Below are 16,795 nucleotides of genomic sequence, written 5' to 3' on the forward strand. Positions count from 1 at the left end.
CGGGCTAGTCTCAATTAAAAAATCAACCCCATTATTGGGGCCGGCCTAGCCCAAAAAATGGGCCTAAAATTTTGCCCAAACCCAACCCAGATACTAAAACTCAGGTCCAACCCGGCCCACCTATATTATTTTTTTATATTATTTTTATATAAATTTTAAATATATATAATACATAAAAAATACTAAACATCAAAATAAATATTTCCCAGCAAATTGAAAATAAATTTTAAAAAATATGTAGACTTAAATAGCACTAAGATAAATACAACTTAACAAGCAAATGCCTCTAAAATAATAAATAAATTAACAAATGCATTTAAAATAATAACAAAATTAATAATAAATTAAGTTTTTATACATTATCCAAGCAAAAACAATAAAATAGTAGCAACATAATAGTAAAATGATTATCAAAATAGGGAAAAAACAACAAGAAAATAACATTCAAAAACAAAACAAAAAAAAAGAGTAGATTTTTTTGTCCTTTAATGAATTTAGGCCAGGCCGGCCCGGGCTCGGGCCAAAAATGCCTTACCCGAGGTCCAACTTATTTTTTAAACAGGCCTTATTTTTTTTGTCCAAGCCCAATTTTCGGGTCTATATTTTTTCTCAAACCCTCTCACATTTCGGGCGAGCCTTCAGACAGGTCTACTTGGGTATAAGAAGTTTAGTTGTTCAGAACAAGTTATTCCTTTTAAAATTTGGTTTTCTTTTGTTAACCAATACTGATGACTTATGGGTCAAATTGTGAAGAATAAGAATAAGATTTGTGGAGTGCTACCGAATTCTATTGATAAGAGTAATTGTTCCTACACATAGAAATCTTTGATGCGGGTTTAGCAGGATGTGGTGAAAAATGTTTATTAGACTATTGGGGATGGAGCCTTGAAAAATTTTTGGAACGACAATTGGATTTATTAGGTAGGTCCTCTAATGAATTTCTATGTGGGATCTGAGGAACCAGATGACACTTTGTGAGTTTGAACTTGGAATATGAACTATACAGGAATCTCTATTGCATTTTTACACAATAAATTTACAACTCTTTTAACCATTGAGAAATTAAAATTGAAAAAAAATTAATCATCACTACTGGTGGCAAAGTTGCTGTCAAAAGAGAATTTCTGTTTCACTAATCAAGTGTTCTGGACTTCCAGTCATGTGAAGGAAGCTTCCCCATTTTGTTCAATAGTACAACCATTCTATGGAATTGGGATTTAGCTTTAGGGTTAAAATTTTTTATATTATACACGTAGTAAAGTATATTCAAATTTTAGTTTAGTAAGTTTATATTTTGGTTAATCAATTCTAAAAAGTTATAAAATAGTTATTAAATTATTCGAAAATTTTCATTTAAGTTGGACTATTAAAATTATTGTTGTATGATTTTTTTTGTTCATACCGAATGCACTAATCAAAAGCTCACATCCATCTTCCCTTTCCCAGTTTAATTTTTTTATGAAACAGCTTTGAACGTCAGGAATCTAAGAACCAAAATCCGAACATCTTTTTTCTCCAATCTCTAACATTGACCGTCAAATCGACATGATCTAAGGTATGTTTTTATTATCGATGGGTACTGATCCATTGTATCGATTGTCAAATCGTCACTTGGAGCTCGCTAGTTGGATTTAAAAGAAAAACTAATAGTCACGTGACTTAAATAAAAACTTTCAGATAATTTAGTGACTTAAATAAAAACTTTTAAATAATTCAATAACAATATTTTGGTAAATTTTTAAAGTTAAATAACGAAAATATAAATTTACTAATAATTTAGTGACCTTAAATGTTAGTTTGTTCTCTTTCTCTTCGTCCTCCTTATTATTATTAAAACCTTTTTGGCCTTGAACTATAACTAAATTATCATTTTGATATTTCTACTATTTTTTATTAGTTTGGCCCTTATACTTTCATTCTTTATGCTCGTTTTAAAAAATCATTAAAATAAAAAAATCCATAAAAATGAAAAAATCTTGAAAAAAATCTAAGAAATTAGAAAATTATAAAAATTTAAAAATAATTATCGATATTTTTAAATAATAAAAAGATATTTTAAAATTATAAATATGTGGAAATTCAAAACAAAATTTAAAATCATAAAATTATTTAAAAAATAATTTTTTTGGAATTATGTTTTTAGAAAATCTTATAATTTTATGAAAATTTAAATGATTATATGGTTTTTTTTGAAAATTTTAGAGATTTCCTTTTTGGTTTTTTATGAAAATTTTATATTTAAAATGAGTTTTAAGTTTTTTTAGTAAAAAATACGATACTTTTTTTTAATTTCACAAAATGTAAGGTTTTCTAAAAAAAAACCTAAAATTCCAAACATACTTTTTTTTTAATTTTATGAAATTTAATTTTTTTTGATTGGGAATCAATATCGAAATCGATGTGTTTGTGATATCGAGGTAGTCTATTAGCTATTATGTCATAAAATCATATATAATAGTATATGAGTGTTTTTGATAATTATAATTAAAATATGATTTGAAATAATTAAATAATGAGTAATTATATATTATGCAAATCACATCTATATGTTCCGATTGAACTTAGGTATACATTTATACAAGTTTATAGGGGTTCGACTATGCCAAATATGATATATGTTTTGTGATAATTTAAGTATGACTTATATAGAAAAAGGGAGATTCGATTAGTATGTAGTTCTTGTAAGGTTCTTGAACGTGTTGAAGAGAACAATTATAGTTGGAATCTAATGTGTTCGAAGTACATATTATATATCTTAATGTGTTAAGTTATAATATATCGATGTATAATAGATATTAGTTAATTTATGATGAACTTTTTTATACCGATTGGGTTAAGGATATAGTTTATAAATTATAGCTGAATTTTTTTGTTGAATTCTATATAATTATGATATACAATCTATGAATTGAGATTCTTTTGTTAAGCTTAGTATCATTCGTGGTTATCGTTAGTGAATTTTCAGACTTTGTTAGCAATCTTAATGGGTAAATTATCAGACTATAGCCAGCAGGCTTATGCCATGACACATTTCAAATAATAAGCAGGCTTAATGCGGTGAACATTAACTATAATCTGCAGGTTAATGCCGGTGACAATTTCACTATAAGTCTAGCAGGCTAAGAGTGGTTATTGATCAGGTTTAAAACCTAGCAGAGCTAAATGCCGTGAATCGTTAATAGCATGTGATAATATACAATTGATACCTCTATGATTTGGATTATATAAATGTGTATCATAAATGTTTCAATCACATATTTTAGTCTATTAACTTGATAGCATTAATAATTACATATATTTTTTAAGCAATTGAATAGATATGTAAAATATATAAGCATTCGATAGGTGATATATTTATGTAGTATCATTCGGCATAGGTGAATAAGTGTATTATCTATGCTTGAAGAGGGTACAGGGCATATGTCATTCTTAATTATGATATAAGTAAAATTGGTTTTGATTATGTAGTTGAATGTGTATTAAATGGATTCGATGAAGTGCAGAACAATAAGCCTAAAATCAGTATTTCTGTTAAATTAGCTAGTAACGATATATGCAAAATGTATATACTGTCTTTTATGTGTAATAGATAAAATAAATTATTTAGACTTAAACAAAATGACCAATAAATTTTTATTAGTATAAATCTAATGATAATTCAATAAATTTACTAAAAGATTATATATTCTTTTATATGTATTTGATATGCTGAACTTAATGCTAAAGCTTACTTTTTTGCTTTCGTTCATATTTTTATAGAAGACAGCGTTACAGTGGGGATCATCGCACCTCCAATCAACTTCGACTTCTTTAGATTTTGTTAATATTTGACCGATCTATGGCATGTATCGCCTTGTAATGTTTGGATAATTATGAATCCTATGTGTAAATAGCAATCAAAAGAGTTTTAACTCCATGCTTGTTTGATTATAACATATTTCATGAATTGGAGTTTGGATTAGATATAAATAGATGTGAGTTGGTTTGTATGTTTACTGATTCGGCGACGGAGACGGGTAGTGTTATACCTGATATCATCTCTACTGTAATAGCATTTGCCCACTTTTGCTTAATGAGCCTTTTGGTTATACTTTAGAATTATGAAATTATCATGTGACGGTAGATCTTTCGTCTTGCAATCCAATGGTGTTAGATCCGTTTGTCCAAACTGTAGTCTTTTATTAAGGAGGATTTGATCCTCAATAAATTGTTAGCCAAGCAATTATGGCTAAAAGATGCAAAAAAAATTTGGTGCCACAAGGTTTTTGAGTAAATCTTATATCTTTATTAAAATAATAATGAAACAATGATGCAGTAATACAAATAAAGTCTTAATTTATAGTGAGCTTAAATACATAAGATTACATACTTACAACAGATTCATCCTATCTTAAATAATGAATTTAAAGATATTCATATCAAATCAATCAAACTTACAAGATATATTCTATCAATCTTCTAAAATTAGTTACCACATAATAGTTGTAAATTTCATTATAGCCAACAAGCTTTAATTTTGACAAGCTTCTCCAATAGTAACCAGAATGGCCAGTTTTTTGTGGGCTAATGATCCACATCCTACACAATAGACCTCTATTATACATTTATGTGATTGTCACGGGCTTTGAAACCTGCCGCCTATGACAACTAGTAGGAAATTAATCTTCATACTAAAAGTTTTGACCATGAAACTTATTCTCCAAAATGTCTGAAGATCAGAATGGTCGACTAGCATCTTCTTTATAGTTCTCATCCCTCTTAGTATTCTATTGGACATAATTGTTTGTTGTTAAAATTATTTTTTAGTCATTTTTCATTTCATCAACTCAGTTATTCCTATTAAACCATATAGTTGTTGCGGTGATTGCTCCTATCATAAAGAAATGACGTCCAATGACTAAGGGAGTATTGAGATCGAAAGAGTTGGAATACACTGCTTGGCTAATTGCCCAAATTTTGTCGTCAGATAAACAACAGAAAAAGGTCTATCTTACTGGTTGATTGCCAATGCTTGAATCCTGCCTGGCACGATGGAAATTTGAAATTCTTATTGGTGATTCATCATAGTTTCTTGTTTTCTGAATTGTGAAAATCTGTCAAAACACTCACCAAACAAGAGAAATTATTAGGTTTTTGTGTTGTACCCCCTCAAAAGGGTTAGATTCTTATTATAAGATACGATTACTGTTCAACATGGAAGACTCATAGTAGGGTCCCAATGCATTCCCAACACACCCCATTCAGGGTTAACCAATGTTTTCCTAATGTCGTTGGCCTTCTGGTGGTTTCGAACCCAATCGTGCTGTCTCATAAAGGATGCTAAACCTCACAATCAACTCATAAGTTAACTATGTAGATATGAGTCAGGACCTAAATGAGTACCAGGTAACGGGCCGGTATATGATTACCATAACAAAATATTACCTTATGGTGACCTATAGTTTGTCAACCATATGAGAATGATCCCTATTTTATTTTGTTTCTAGATGTAATTAAGAAAATTAAATAATTCAACTATTTCTTGTCTAGAAAGAAAAAAGGCCTTGTTTTTTTTTTTGACAAAATGGAGTATTTTGAGTGTTAGGCTTCATAAATGATAGAATGAATTGTTGTACTTTTATATTATTTATATCTTTTAAAATTAGTAAGTCGAATGTGTTAAACATGGTTTCATAATTTATAAATATTGAAAATATAATTTAGTACTTATCCGACGCTTATTCAAGCTGTCTCCACAATATCATCTTTTAATCCATATGCTTTCTGATAAATTTCAAAATTACATCAATAAAATAAAGGTTAATTTAGTAAGAAATGGCGGAAAGTAAAAACCATGAGCAATATCATACATAATTCATCAAGCACAATCCAGAATCTCATCCCTTCAAGACTGAACTAATAAAAACAATGCCAACCAAACCAAACACTCCAAAAAGATCCATCCAGAAATGTTATTAAGCCAAAAGGGTCTTGTTCCTATCCGTAAAAGTTCTCATCCACAACGCCCATTGCCGTGAAAGCCGTTGTCATTCGCTGCTCCTGCTGCCTACACATCATTGATGCCACCATGCTGGGGTTCGATTAGCTTTTGAAATGACTTCTCTCTAATACTAGTACATTTTATTGCATCACAGGCTGTAACACCCCTTAGTATCCAACTAGGATATAGGTACGACATTACAAAAGAATACACTTGTAAACGTATTTACTGAGTTATAAATTTCATCTAAATTAAAATTCAAAATCATTAACATGCTTTATAATTTTTCAAAATATAATTAAAATATATAATCATAAATAATTAATGTGCCTCGAACATTACATATCATCAATTAATGTTTCATTCCATTTATTAATGATTATTCACAAAAATCAAACTAGGGAACAAATCAAAATAATACATTAGTTCACAAAACTTATTTACATCTCAACTTTACAAATCATTCAAAACACATTTAATTCTAAGCAATAGATCACTTTGCTTATAAAAACATCAATTTGTAATATCATCCTCTATATTCTTCTTTAATTTTTTGGATTTTTCACGTAGTTTTCATTATAGGCTTCTTGTTTATTGATTTGCTTATAATGTTTATGTATTTTCTTTCCCTATCAAATGTACTAGTTATACATATCGAGTCTTACGTAATTAAGACTCACTTAAGTCACTTGTCGAAATTAAACGTTTCAACAAAGACATAATACCACATAATTTTTATTTTAAACATGAACATATTAAAAAAAAAAAAAATTCCAACATTATCACCCAAGTACAACACCATATACAGACGTCATAAACTTCACCATAAACCTCATCTGATTACACATATCCTAAATTCTCATGCCAAATACCTCCTCCTCCTCTCCATTCCACATCCTTAATTTATATAACATGCAACAAGTAACATTATCAATAATTTCACTATTTACTTATATGTATATTTAAAACTGTCTATTTGCATCATAGTCACTAAATTATTTATATCTTAAGCTACAGAACTCGAAATTAAGATCCGCTAATTTTCCCTGAAACTAGACTTACATATCTTATTACCATAAAAATTTCATTATTTTTTGTTTAGCCAATAAGTACAGTTTATTCTTTAAAGTTACCCATTTTCTGCTGTCTGATAGTTCCGACCCTTCTTCACTAAGAATTAATTATCTCATCGTACGAGATTCGGATATGTTCCCACTTATTTATATTGAAAATAGACTCTTTAAGGATTTTAAACATATAAATTTAATCCCTTAATTATTTTTCTCTAATTTTTGATGATTTTCCAAAGTCAGAACAGGGGAACCCGAAATCATTCTGACATTGTCTCACAAAACTTATTATATCTCATGATTTACAATTCCATTGCTTACACCGTTTCTTCTAAGAAACTAGACTCAATAAGCTTTAATTTCATATTTTATTCATCCTCTAATTCGATTTCTAAAATTTTTTGTGATTTTTCAAAGTTAGACTATTACTGCTGTCCAAATTTGTTTTAGTGCAAAATGTTGATTTTCATTTTGCCCCAAATTTTACAGTTCATACAATTCAGTCCTTACTTAATTAACCCCTCAATTAAGTTAATTGTCGAAATTAATACTTTTCCTATACATTATAAGTTATTTCATAACTATTGAAATTCAGAATTTCCACATAAAACTCTAACTTCAAACTCTTTTACAATTTAGGTCCCAAACATTCACTTTCTATTCAATTCTTTCAATAAAATTAGCATATAAATAATTTTAAGCTCTAATTACATGCCAAATCATCATATAATTCCAGCACATATTTATAGAAACTTTCAATTTCTTTCATAGAATCAAGAACTAATGAATTCAACAAGTGGACCTAGTTGTAAAAGTCACAAAAACACAAAAATTTCAAGAAATAATCAAGAATTGAACTTACTTGCAGTAAAAATATGAAAAACCAGCTTAAGGAAACTCTTCCATGGTGTTTTTGCTGATGAGAATGCAGAAAAATAAAGAAAAATCTAGATAATTCCACTTTAGTCTTAGCTTTATTAAGTAAATTTTGTAATTTTCCAATTTTGCCTTTAATTCCCCTTATTTTCGTGTTGATTTCATGCCCTTGCCGTCCAGCCCAAATAGACCTACCTTTTAAACCCTCTTTCTTTTATCATTTAAGTTATTTAATCATTTCCCACAATTTTGCATTTGATACAATTTAGTCCTTTTTGTTCAATTAGCTATCAGTACTTTAAAATTTCTTGACGAAACTTTAATACTAACTTATTAACACTACATAAATATTTATAAAAATATTTTTGGCTCGATTTAAAATTCCCGAGGTCTCGATACCTCGTTTTTTATTCTAATTATTTTAATATATATATATATTTTTTTAGTACGCTATTCACTATTTCAAAAATTTTCCTAACTTCACATTTAACTTATACTCACTAAATTAATAATATTTCCTACTCATTTTCCAGATTTAGTGATCTCGAATCACTGTTCCGACACCACTGAAAATTAGGCTGTTACAGAATGCCCCATTATCATTACTAAAAGAAAGCCCATCGAGATTCCTAGCTTTATAGCTTGAAGTCCTGCATAAGCTTCTGCTGCAAATGGAGATAGAACATTTGTATTTAAAATAGTCTTCGTTGTTAGGACTTCCCTCGTCCGATTCCAAACCACCAAACTCGTTGCCGATTTGAAATTTTTTTGTCAAAAGTCGTGTCAAATTGAACCGTCACCCTGGTATTAGCATCTGGCTGACAATGGCTTCTATTTGTGTTCAAGGTACGCTTTCATTCTGTCAAACCGTCAAGTTCGGCATATAACTTTAAACTTTTTGTGATAACTCTCTTCCTGTCTAAGATTTTCTTTCATGAATGAGTTTGTTTCTCGAGCCCCAGATGAACCACAATCCGCAGCAGAACATTCGACACTGTTTGGAAGTGCTCCTCTTAAAAATCCAGGTAATCCAATCCTAGAAACTTTGAATCATAGTGTTGCTAACCCAAGAGAGGTCTAACATTCGCCATACCTCTGATGTTGTAGGATAGTGCCGAAAGACGTGAGAGTTGTCTTCTTCCCCAAGACTGTAATGAGGACATACTGCATTATAAGCCACTCGTTTATACTTTAGATTGACTAGAGTCGGGATAAAATTCCAGGAAATTCTCCAAATTGTAATTGTAATTTTTTAGGGTAGCTGTAGATTCCGGAGCTTTTTGTAGAAATCCTTTAAATTGGCCTATATTAAAAAGTTATTAGGATCCGAACTAGCATCTTGTAATAGTTTGTAGACATTTCTGACTGAAAATTCACCCGATGGTTCTCCCTTCCACACTTAAAAATCATCATGGTGAGTTTTCGCAAGAGGAATTGCAAAATCTTTTGAGCGATATTTGCTTGAAAGGTACTGTTAACTAGATCTGTTTTCCAAGTTTTATTTGTAGCATCAATTAAATCAGAGACTAACTTTACTCCTTCATTGTCGTTTCTGTTACTCCAGTCATCTGTATCCTTACCTGGGATCCAACGGTCATCCCAAACGGATATTCCAGTTCCCCCTTACTCTCTAACATAGCCCGTTCTATAACAAGCCTTTTGCAGCCCAGACACTTTTCTAGGTAAGTGAATGTAGGTTCCCTAATTGTGCATTAAGAAAGTCTGAATGTGGGTAATATTTAGCTTTAAGAACTCTCGCTAATAAGGAATTCGGATGATTAATGAGACGCCAACCTTGCTTGGCTAATAATGTAATATTAAACTGGCTAATATTTTAAAAACCGAGACCTCCATTCTCCTTTAAAGTACAAAGGTTCCTCCATGCACACCAGTGTATTCCCTTTTTGCCTTGTCCCTTCTGTGACCAAAATTTAGTAATAATGCCCTCTATCTCAACACACAACGATTTAGGTAAAAGGAAATAGACCATTGTATAAGTTGGAATTGCTTGTAAAATAGCCTTAATGAATACTTCATTCACACCTTGGGATAGATATCTAGTGCTCTAATTATCAATAAGCTTCTTAATCCGATCTTTTAAATTTTGAAACGACTCTCTTTTCTTTCTTCCAACCATGTTAGGCAATCCAAGGTAAGGCTCCGGTCATTTGAACTTTGCACTCCCAAAATGTTGACAACCACTATTTTGTCGTCCTCTGATGTATTCTTGCTAAAAAAGACGGTTGATTTATTGAAGTATTGTCCTGAACAAGTTCTATATTCTCTGAGATTTCCTTTCAAAAGAGTAGTTCCTCTACTAGTTACCTCACTAAATAAAATGCAGTCATCTGAAAATAATAAGTGCGATACCTGCGAACCACTTCTGCTGGCTTTTACTGCTTTCAATAGCCCTTCTCTAGTTGCAAGTCATATTAAGCTAGATAAACATTCCCCACAAATAAGAAATAAAAACGGACTTACTGGATCTCTTTGACGAAGTCCCCTTGTTGGTCGAAATTTTTCTTTTGTGAATCCATTAGCTATTACCAAATAAGAGACAGAGGTTACGCATTTCATAATAGTTTCTGTCCAGTTTATAGCAAAGCCCATTCGAACCATTATTTCTTTTATAAAATTCCATTTAACTCTATCATATGCTTTACTCATATCTAATTTCACTGCCATAAATCTTTTTTTCCCCAGCCTCTTTTGGTTCAATGTATGAAGGATTTCATAAGCTAGTAATACATTACCTGAAATTAATCTCCCTAGTATGAAGGTGCTCTGAGCCAAATCAATACATTTCTCGATAACTCCTTTAAACCAATTTGCAATAGCTTTTGCAAAATTTTATAGATCACGTTGCATAAGTTGATAGGCCCGAACTGCTTCATATTAGAGGGGTTGGAAATTTCTGGAATGAGTACTATTGATAAATCGTAATTTATACATATTTTCCCCCATGTTTAACGCATTTTATGGATGATTTTCCATTAGAATTGGTGAATTCGATGTTCCTAATGCTTTAATTTCATGTTTTACACTTAGGAGAGCATAGGAGAGCGAAGGGAACGAGAAACGGGCCAAAAACAGATAAAATGAGCCAAAGTATGAAATCAACACGGCCATAACCTCCTCACACGGGCAGCCACACGGCCGTGTCAATCTGGCAGAATTGAAGTACGACTCACACGGGCGTGTCCCTGCCGAGCCCAAGTTAAGTCCAATTCGGAAAAAGCCACTTTTGAGGGCTTCTAGGCATTCCAAAGCTTATAAATACATCCTAGAAGAGGAGAAAAAGGGAGACGGAGAAGGGGGTAAGGAATTACCCCAAGGAATCCGATTGATCCATCTCAGAAGTCGGATTCATCATCAAGACTGAAGATCTCTCCTCAATTTCCCTTTAGGAGTTTTGGGTTTTCTTTATGTTTTGTATTCTTTATTCCTCGAAGATATTTTCTTATTTAATAATGAACTAAATCCCCTAAATACCTAAGGGGAATGAAACCTAAGACGAATCTTGTTATTATTTTCTGAATCGTATGATAAATATTTAACTTGTTCTTAATTAGGTGTTCTTAATTCTTATTTTGATATCCCAAGATACTGATTCAAGACATGCTCTTATTCAGAGGAGGAATAGACCCTATCTAAAAGTACTTTTGTCATAATTAAACGGAGTTGATTGCGCGCCTAGAAATAGGGTGACATGATTTTGTCGGATTATGGTGAAACCTAATAAGGGGATCCATAGATCGAGTTAATGCAACCCTAGAGTGTTAATTAGAGAAAAGTCTCGGTTATTCAATCTAGGGATTAGACGTTATTAGTCTTGAATAGAGATAATAACATAACTTAGGAATCCCTACAGAATAAGTTGAATGAATAAATTGTCCGATTTGGAGCCAGAATAACAAGTAAAGTCTAGGTGGATTTTTCCTTAGGTATTGTCTCAAGTCAATCGATTTTCCCAAAAGCAATTCCCCAACTCTTTTCTCTGTGCGTTCTTAGTTTAGATAATTAGTTAAATTAAAACAAAACCCCATTATTCTTAGGCTAGATAATAAAAAGACAGTTATTACTAGTACTTTTGGTTTCCTTGGGTACAATATCTTGGTCTTGCCATTACTATACTGTTGTTCGATAGGTGCGCTTGCCTTTTCGTCGTGATAATAGTTAGTCTAGGTTTGATCTTCATTATAAATATTTATTACTTGTTACGAATCACGCGATCAAGTTTTTAGCGCCGTTGCCGGGGAACTAAAATATTAGGAACGCTAAATTTTTATTACTTTAGCCATTTATTTTCCTTGCAATTTAATTTAATTTTATTATTTTTGTTATTTATTAATTTACTTTTTACTTTTCTTGGCAGGTTTTTATAGTTTATGACTAGAAGAAACCCGTCGGGACCATTACTTTTTGACGAAAAATCGATCGTACAGTTCATAGAAATCAAAGAGAGATAAGGCGCAGCTTACGATACACGGAGAACGAGCAAGAAGACGATACTCAACTCCCAACTGACGAGATGGTTGAAAACCAAGGCAATCAGCTACCTCCTGCAATTGCAGCTAATCAAAATCCTGCTCCACGTACTATGTATGATTATGCTAAACCTTCTCTAATAGGAACTGAATCTAGCATAGTTAGACCTGCTGTAGCTGCAAATACTTTTGAATTAAAACCTAACACTATTCAGATGATAAAGCAGTTTATTCAGTTTGATGGTTTGCAGGATGAAGATCCTAACGCTCACTTAGCAAATTTTCTGGAATTTTGCGATACATTTAAAATCAATGGCGTTTCTGATGATGCCATTCGTCTTCGGTTATTTCCCTTTTCACTGAGAAACAAAGCTAAACAGTGGTTGAACTCGTTACCACGAGGGTCTATTACTACTTGGGAACAAATGACCGAGAAATTTTTACTAAAATATTTTCCGTCGGCTAAAACAACTAAGTTACGTGATGATATCTCTTTTTTTGTGCAGATGGATTTAGAAACACTTTACGATGCATGGGAGAGATACAATGACTTACTGAGAAGGTGCCCTCACCATGGGTTACCGCTTTGGCTTCAAGTACAAACATTCCACAATGGTCTGAATCCCTTGACTCAGTAAATGGTTGACGCAGTTGCTGGAGGAACTATCAACAACAAAACACCTGAAGAGGCTTATGAATTTATTGAAGAAATGTCACTGAATAATTATCAGTGGCAAGTCATGAGGACTAAGCCAACAAAAATGACTGGCGTTTATAACATCGACTCAGTTACTATGTTGTCAAATTAGGTAGAACTTCTTAATAAAAAGATTGATGGTTTACTTAACTCTACGCAGGTTGTAACACCCCAAACCTGGCCCAGACGTTACGGCGGAATCTGGCGTGTCACATTAAAGCGTTACTGTATAGGTCATGTTTTATCTAAAGTCTTTCTTAGTGTTTAAAGAATATCTTCATTAAAGATTAAAGTGAATAGAAGCTGTGCATCAGGTAGGATGCCAGAAAAGAGGAGGTGAGTCAATTAGACTACTTAAGTACCCAGCTCTTCACGGATCCAATCCTAGGCATGCACACAACCATTGCCACACTTTAACTGAGTGATTATTCAGGGAAAACCAATTCGTTTAAAACCATTTGAAAAGGTTATTAATTTTGAAAACGTTTTCGTTGCGGAAGCCTTGCTTTGTTATCGCGATATTTTGAAATCAAGTAACCTTTTTGAAACGCGCCCTAGAGCTATTCAATTTCAAACAGTTAAAACAATATCATATCTAAGCTAACAAAACATACTAAAAACAACTAAAAATAATTAAAGCGGCCTTATTACAAATTAAAACTCGAAAACATAAAGGAAATAATATAAAATAAAAGTGAAGGTATAAACACTTATTTTAAACAGTCCACATGGCCATTCTGAATCCTTCCAGCTCCAAGTCCACCGATCTAAGGCTCACCTGCAAAGATGGGAAAAAGGGGGTGAGTTTGGAAAACTCAGTATGTAAAGTATCCCAACCAGAGCCCAAATCAGTTCAAGCTTTACTGGGCCTAAGCCCTATTCAGAAATCAGAGTTAACTGGACCTTAGCCCAGGCTTTAGCCCATATCAATATTAATCTGGGCCATAGCCCCCTACAGTATCAGAGTATACTAGGCCTAGCCCATGTCAGTATCAATCTGAGCCGTAGCCCTATTACAAGTCGAGATATATTACGCTTTGCCCATATTAACACAGTTGGGCCCATTTCAATACAGTTGGCCCATAACAAAACAGTCTCATATGATTAATGCATGATAACCCCATCCAACCCTGTACTTGCCTCCGTCCATCCCTATACTTCCTGTGGGGAATAAATCACCCATGCCATCCCTACACTTACAGTGTTAGCACTAGTTGTGGCACTAACTATAATCCGTAGCAAAGCTGCTTATATCAGAATATATGGCACAACCACCAGAACGGGTTCTTCCTTCATAACAAAACCCAACCCCATGCAGTGTGACATGTATGCAGAATATATATCATTAACAAGGCATGCTTCAGAAAGACAGTCAGATTATAGCGTAAGAACAGCTATTTATCCTCGAGGGGCGTAATCGTAAACTTACCCCTTTAGTGGTATTACGATAATTTTACCTTATAGAGGTATTTCAGTGATTTTATCAGTCTTTTTACGGTTTCATGCTCATTACAATTATTAACGTGTCTTCAGAATACTTACTGGACGTTTTTACCAAAATGGGCCCGTTAGCCCATTACCCAATTTCGGCCCATCATAGCCCAAATTCACCGAGGTGCACGAAATTGTGCACTTTGCAATCTTACTGTTGAAGTTACAAAATTATCAATACAAACAATCCCACGAGCGTTCGCACACTTGCAAGTTCTCGAAATACCGACTTTTCGGTATTTCGACATTTCAGCTTTTGCCGATCTAGTCTACTAGTAGGTGTCGTTTACACACTTGATTTGCGACAACTGCTACCGAAATCTCCCATGATATCCTAAAATCAGTCACTAAACATATCAGATCCAAAATATAATTGCAACCATCATAAACTTATTTACCATAATCGGCCATCAATACATATGGCCCTTGAGATCCTACCTTTGCAAAACTAGTGACTAGATCTCGATCTAGTAGTTTCACTTGTACAAGCCTTCGATCAGCAGCTTTTAGATCACACTAACACCAAAACAAATCAATTGTTACAACCCTTAGAGCCTTAAGCTCCATTTGACAACCTCCCTATGCCTTTAGGGATTTCGGCTTTTCTAAAACCCGAAATAAAGAATAGATCTGAATACTTACCACAGGTTCTTTCAACCAAAACGATTCCACTTCAGTTTCTACTCAAATCTGATGCAGATCCAACCCTTAAATACTTGCAGAAATCGAATCTTAGAGATCTAAAGATTCGGCTATATGTCCCTAAAAACTATAGTGTTTTCGGCTTTTGGAACTGTGAAGAGGAAGATGATTTGGTATGGTGGTTTTTGTAGTGGTATTGCCGACAATGGTTGAGGTTTAGAGAATATGAAAATCGACCAAAAGAGATGAAGAAAATAGGAGGATTTTGGCCAGAAGAAATCGGCACAAGAAACAACTTTTGGGATTTCGGCTTTTATGGCAATCGGCTATAGAGGTTTAGAAAATAATGGGAATGAAAGATGAGATGAGTAGAATGGTAGGAATGTTCTGGCTAGAGAAGAAAAGAAAGAGAAAAATAAAATAGAAGAAGAGAGGAGAAGAGAAGAAAGAATTCGACACTCAGGAGATCTAACTTTGCGTTTTCAGCTTTTTGAGATACTGAGAAGAGAATAGAATGAAAGGGAAGGCTCTAGATGGCTAACCCTAATTCGACAAAACAAAAAGAAAATCAAGCTTGCCCTAATTCGACAAAACAAAAAGAAAATCAAGCTTGCCCGAATTTCCACTTAAACTCTATCACATGCCCGGCACATGCACACAAAAAATAAAAGTAACAACACGCTTACGTTGTGACTTGAACTCTGGCTCACCCTAAACATCCACACGTCACTCCCCAAACACCTAGGTGGTGCCACATGCCACTTTACCACAGATCTTTTTGTGTCCTATTTTACCAACTCAACTTTAAAAGCCCATATCGCCAGAACCCTCTCTCCCAAAATTAAAATTCAGGAATTGCCTCGAATTAAATTTACTCTTGGGCCTTTTTTTTCCCACACCATAAACCCTTCGTAATTTATTTAATTACTAAACTAAACATACGAAATAATAATAATAACATCAAAATTATTCGGGCTGTTTTCCACTCGAACTCAGATTCAAGGCCCAATACTTCCAGGCCTAAAAATCGGGGCATTACATAGGTACATCCAGTAATGAGGTGTAACGCAAGTGGAGGAGGTGTGCATATAGAGTATCAACCCTTCAATCCCACAACCGAAGAGGAACAAGTCAACTATATGGGTAACAATAACTTTAGATCTCAACATAACCCATACAGTAATACTTATAATGCAGGTTGGATGAACCACCCAAATTTCTCCTAGGGTGGTCAAAGGAATCAAAAGCCACAAAATTCTCAGGGTTTTCAACAGCCATCTTATCAACAAGAGAAGAAACCAAACCTTAAGGAGATGCTCTCAAAGTTCATATCAGTGTCAGAAACCCGTTTCCAAAATACCGAGACTGCACTTAAAAATCAATAAGCACCAATCCAAAGACTCGAAACTCAGATAGGCCAGCTTTCCAAACTGATCTCCGAACGACCCCAAGGTAGTTTGCCAAGTAATACAGAACCTAACCCAAGGGAACAACTCAATGCAATTAATATTCAAGAGCCTGAACCAGAACCGAGGCAAGAAACTGTGTAAGC

At 33.1% G+C, this 16,795-nt stretch overlaps 1 long non-coding RNA gene and 1 other non-coding gene across 2 annotated transcripts; one reads left to right on the plus strand and one right to left on the minus strand.

Moving 5' to 3' along the window:
- Positions 1-8,404: 8,404 nt before the first annotated feature.
- Positions 8,405-10,959, plus strand: LOC107923081 (uncharacterized). The gene is made up of 3 exons (XR_005904876.1): positions 8,405-8,951; positions 9,034-9,394; positions 9,491-10,959. It is a non-coding gene; the product is annotated as an uncharacterized lncRNA (long non-coding RNA).
- A 1,927-nt stretch (positions 10,960-12,886) lies between these two features.
- On the minus strand, positions 12,887-12,993 carry LOC121210655 (small nucleolar RNA R71). The gene has a single exon (XR_005905769.1). It is a non-coding gene; the product is annotated as a small nucleolar RNA R71 (small nucleolar RNA).
- Between the last annotated feature and the right edge of the window lie 3,802 nt (positions 12,994-16,795).

Source organism: Gossypium hirsutum, chromosome A11 (assembly GCF_007990345.1).
Source record: "Gossypium hirsutum isolate 1008001.06 chromosome A11, Gossypium_hirsutum_v2.1, whole genome shotgun sequence".
Lineage (NCBI taxonomy): Eukaryota > Viridiplantae > Streptophyta > Magnoliopsida > Malvales > Malvaceae > Gossypium > Gossypium hirsutum.